Source organism: Cygnus olor, chromosome 6, assembly GCF_009769625.2.
Source record: "Cygnus olor isolate bCygOlo1 chromosome 6, bCygOlo1.pri.v2, whole genome shotgun sequence".
Lineage (NCBI taxonomy): Eukaryota > Metazoa > Chordata > Aves > Anseriformes > Anatidae > Cygnus > Cygnus olor.
In genome coordinates, this window is record NC_049174.1 from 19,288,621 (window position 1) to 19,294,200 (window position 5,580).

The following is a 5,580-nucleotide window of genomic DNA, read 5'->3' on the forward strand; positions in this document are numbered from 1 at the left end:
TGCTCCCATTATGATGTCTTTTCTCAATCTCTTACACTTCGTCCATCTCTGTCTGTATTCCTCACGGAATAGTGGAACCTCAGACATGTAGTTACGTTGAGTTGTGATAACGCAACTGTATGTTAACCACAACGACAGGACAACCCTAAAGATAAGGGAGTAAAAAGCTGTATGCACAGAGATAATAGAACCAGCAAGAACTGGCTTGGACTGCTGAAGTCTGTCAAAGAAAGGAAGGATCAGAAGTTTAGCAGGGAGGAAGACTTCTGGCCTTCATCAAAAGACCTCCAGAGTATGCTGGACGACCACCCAAGGACTCTAGCATGCATGCGAATAGGGGCGGGAACCTACGTTAATGATCCTTTGGAGACCTGATGAATATGCAAGAGACTCACAGGAAATGAAATGAATATGTATATATGCCATTAACATAAGCACACTGCCAGTAACCCCTGGTGTGTGTGTTAGGTGGAGCGATCCCCCCACACCCGGCGCCGTAATATAGAATACCTGCTTAATAACTTCGGTTATTGAGTTTTCACTGTGTCTACGTCGCAGACCAGAAGCTGGAAGATGGCTGCTGGAGTGGAAAAAAAAGACTGTAGAAAATGCTGTGTACCAAGGGAAGCAGGAAGGATTGCAAAGAAAAAAGTGTGCTTAGCAATGGTGTGGAAACAGTCAACAAAATGTGTGTAGCTCTTTTTGTTTTGCTTGGGTTTCCTGTACCAGCAAGACAAAAAGATAGTAGGCTGGGTTATGAAGAGTTCTGTCACAGTCACCTGAGAGCTTACATGGCTCATTTGATGTTATATTTCCATCAGTGCCCAGCCGTCCTTGGACTTAAATCTGCATGATGCCAGTTCCAAGATTATTAGATAAGAAATTGTCAGGAGTGCCTTGTGCAATGTAATACAGACAGCCCAGTTTAGGATGTCCCAGGTATAGACATCCCACTTTGCCCCTATTTCTGCTTCTCATCTGTTTCTGCTCCCTTCCAGCCTCAGGCTGCTGGCACCACTTCTGCTCTGCCAGCGGCAAAACAAAGTGACGGGACGCGGAAGAGGCATCAATCCTTTCCCCAGCACCTAGTGAAGCTGCCATATTGCAAGGTCATAGTGTGCAGAAGGATGGGTGAAGAAAGCATTGTTCTGGGGTGGATGTTTTGCACCATTACTTGAGGTAGTGGAGAGGAGAGGTCCCAGCACTCCTGATGCTGCTTTGCACTGAAGTCTCTATCATGGGGTGTTTCTCCCCAAGCATTTCTCCACAAATATACCTCTCCATCCAGCCTGAGGGGCAGAGCAGGCGGTGGTGACAGGAGAGAAACACTCAGTCCTGGCTGAGGTATTTTGTACACACTGATAAGATCCCCCTGAGCTACCTCTTCTCCAGGCTAAAGAGTCCCAGCTCTCTCAGTCTTTCCTCGTCTGATGGGTGCTCCAACGCTTTAATCATCTACCTGGCCCTATTTCAGAAATTCCATGGTCCATTAACAGTTTAAGGGCATTGACAGACTATGACAAATTTTGTGAATCCAAGGTCTTAATTAAAGCTCACTGTCTGCTTGTTGTTGGTAAGATACTGACTTTTGCATTGGAGTAATTGGGTCCTGGCCCTTGTTTCCTCCTGCCAATTTTGCAGTAGGAGTATAACTTCTGTTAAAGCATTGGGACATTAATTTAACAACTGCTGCAAAAGCCACGAGAATTTGTCAAAGCTATAAGCACCTGTATTATTTTCCTTAAAGCAGCTGAAGCACAAGCACATTTCCATTCTGCTGCCTGTCATAGGGAGATGCTAGCCTGTGACAGGGTCTGGGTGAATAATGACAGCTGAAGCCATCTTAAAAAGTTACAGCATGATACACTAGGGCTCATCTGCTGATATCCCCAGTTTAAGACATTTTGAAGTCAGCGTTAACTGTAATGATAAAATCAAGGTTACAAACAACTAAACTGGTATATCTTTCTGGTACATCACGCTCTAGTGTTTGCTTACAACATTTTCTCAGAGTTGCAAAAAATGCTTTAAAGTGAATATAAACTGGTATATCATATTATTGAGTCTATAGAAAATCTGCGATAATAGTTTCAAAAAGTGTAAAGTGCTTTGATTACATCCAGTCACCCTGACAGTCCCATTTAGGAACCTTCTACCTGAGTGGATTTTATTTAAGCCTAAGTCTGTATATCCCATATACCTTTAATGACTTCGTATAGCGCTAACAGGCAAACCCTGTTAAAGCAGCAAATAACAAGAGCAAACAGAATTTTATTGAACTGAAATCCGAGGCACAGTTTTGCCAGCTAAATATGAACAAATTGTTTTTAAAATAGAAACTTGAAAGCTTAGACAATGTTGAATGCACCAAACCAGAATCAAGAGCGAAATAATTGTTGGATCAACTAAAGTGGACTTTATGGAAAGTCTGTAATGCAGAAGATGTTTCAGGCAGCACAGTTAGGAACTCCTGCCAGTATTTCTCTTTGCTTCCTGTTGTTCCACCTCTTTTTGCCCACTTGATCCCTGTGTTGGATTGGTACGGAACCTGAAGCAATCTTTAGCACTGCTGTAATGTCAGAGGGGATTGCACGGTTACATGCGGGTGGGAACTGTATCGTACAGTTGGCTGCTGAGGGCTCAGCTGCACACAGGATTCGAACATGAGTTCGGAACATAAACCCCTATTGGCATAACCTGAATGGGACTGTCAGGTCTCTTGGATCGGTGAACCCCTGCTTTTGTTAACCATTGCTGTGGATAGGTGCCGCAGCAGTTCAAGATCTCTGTTCTTTCCCAGAGCCTCTGTCTCCTAGACTGTGTTGATGCTTTTTCAGTACAATACCTGTTCTCTGTTTGCTGCTCCCTCTTAGTGGTTGTCGGGACATCAGCTAATACAAACTTCCTTTGTGCTGCTGCATTGCCAGGTGTAGAAGCAGGATGACTGTGACTTCAGGTTTGTAAGAACCTACAAAGTAGAAAACTGGACTGCTCACACATTACTTTGGAGAAGCAGGAATGGCCTCCTGCCTGTATTATGCCTGTGGTGCATGGCTACTCAGCAACCTCTGTCGCAGCTGCTGTATCATTCATATACTTTGACAGCAGCACTCTAGACATAAATCTACGTAGACATTTACCTAAGCAGCACACCATATCATCATAGATCATTATCTTGTGCCTTTTTTTTTTTTTTGATGTAACTGTTTAAATACAAGGAGTGAAATTAGAATTTCCAGTGACCAGTAACTGAGTTGTGAGAGCTATAGTTAGGAAGAGGTTGGAGCGTCTTTCAATAGCTACAACTTTATCTCTGTTTTTCCATGCTGGACAAATCACTGAAGATCCAGCCCTTAGAACAGGACATTCCAAAGTGGTTACAGTGTCTCTCAAAGCACTTGGATGAGCTTTTCAGAAGCCTGGTGGCTGTTCATATTATAAACAAACAAAACTGCTGAGATAGTGCTAACTTAGCCGGCTGTTGTGAAAGCTTTAGAAGTATCCCTGCAGGAGTTACCTTACCAGGAGTAATACTGACAAGTGAGTTTAAGCAATTAGTGCTTGAGTGGCACTGACAGATCAGAATGATCCTTCTACTCTTTTTGGCAGCCAGATCCATGTCTACGAAGCAGAACCATTTTACCTTTGCTGTTGAGGACATTACCAATTTTTGCAAAAATTGGGAATATTGAATGGGACCTTTCCTCGAAATAATCTTTACTTAGTCTCCACCCTTTAAAGAGCTTTCTCTGAGATAAAGTACATAGGGCAGCTTATGACCAGATTTCTATATGAGTTATAGGCCAGTCATTATTACCTATGCAGTGAAACTCTTTATTATTTTAATTCATAAACATTTTGGTTCTGTGAGTTGTAAAATATTTTTCTAATAATTTAAAGCCTTTTGTAACAATTTTTGAAAATCGTGAGACTGTGGAGCAGGAGCTGGAACTCCCAAAGCAAGATTATAAAATGTTACTGCTTATGCTTTTTGTTTAGCTTGTGCTATTTCATTTTCTTCACCACTGCTCAGCAGCCTTGTCAGTGAGTACTTAGCAGAAAAACAGGGTGTGCACTGTTGAAATGCTTCTTACTCTAAATTGAAGCAAATCTTATCAAGCCACTCCCCTATCTTTTCAGTCCCTAGGCACTGACTGGGAAGTTCTTCGTACATTGTTAAAAATACAAACAAAAATGGGAGTAGCACTTCTGGGATGCCGTTTTTGCTTCTCTGTCCAGATATCTGATCATTGAGAAGCCAGAGTGAAGTGGAAAAGTGGGAATAAAAAACAATTTTGTTGAAGTAGAAATGCTGGAAGTATGCTGCTTTGATCCACAAAACACTTATGAGTTATACAGTCAAGCCAGCTTTCAAGCAGTAGAAATAAGGGGCACTGGCATTATAAAGGACTATAATTGAAATGTGGTGTCAACCGTTGGGAGTTTCCTAGATCTCTGCCCCAGAATATGCAACCGTGCTGCATCTGTGCTGCAAGTTGCATGTTAGAGGCAGGCACCTTATGTACAAACCCAAAGATGAGGACAACTGCAGATCTAGAGGTTAATCAGGAAAACTTACACTGTGTGAGTCTGAATGTGGTACATCCAAGTAAACATGTTAACAGAGTAATTTTCCCACTTGGCTTCTGGCAAGCAGCTGTTGGGGTCTGGCTGGTGAGCCTGCGGTCCTCTGGATCACATGGAGTGCATTGCTTTTCCTGCAGCATCTCGAGTAAGCCAGAGTTGTTGAGCCATTGTGTGAAGTAATTCTAGTGAATTTTAGCTTCTCCTTCCATGCTTCCTTTATCTGTTCCTAAGAATCTGCACTTACATTTCCCTTAAAATACAATATTCCTAGGAATGTAATATTCCTTCCACACCCATGCAAGAATAAGGAATTTGTACTCCCATTTTACGAAATGAGTTGTTAAGCTATACCAACCAAAGCAGTTCTTATAATTTTATCATTTTAACTATTCACTCTGCAAGATGGGGACCTCATTGCTTTCATTCTTAGAAAAAAAAATGCAGTTCATTTGTAATCCCTTATTATCCAAAGCGAGCAGTTTGACTACTTTGAATTTATTTAATCTAAAAACATGAGAATGAGTTGGCAGAAAAAAAATCTTTTGGTGCTCCCGGAGGTCATTTAGGTCATCATTTTGTAACTTCAGTAAAGTAGAAATAAATGCTGAAGTTATAGTTGCGCAAATGCCAAGTCTAGCAACCAGAGAGCTTCAAGTGGTCTTCTCTGAAAATCTAAGATTGTGAAATAGCTGAAAAAAAAAAAGAAAAAAAAAAAGAGATGTTCTCTTAAAAATCTCTAAAATTGATTTTAAATGCTGGAATATTTGTTTCATTCCTTTAGTACTTGTGGCCTGTTCAGTCTGTGTTTCAGGAGCGACATGTGGAATTTACGTTGATACACAGAAACTTTCTTGTGAATAGGACTAGTTGGCAGTTACTATATTATTCATTCATCCTTCAAATGTACCTAGGTACCCTTTTTTTTTGTTTTGTTTTAGCAGGGACTAACTAAATTTCTCCAGTTCATGGAGATAAAGAAAAGATTCAGAATGT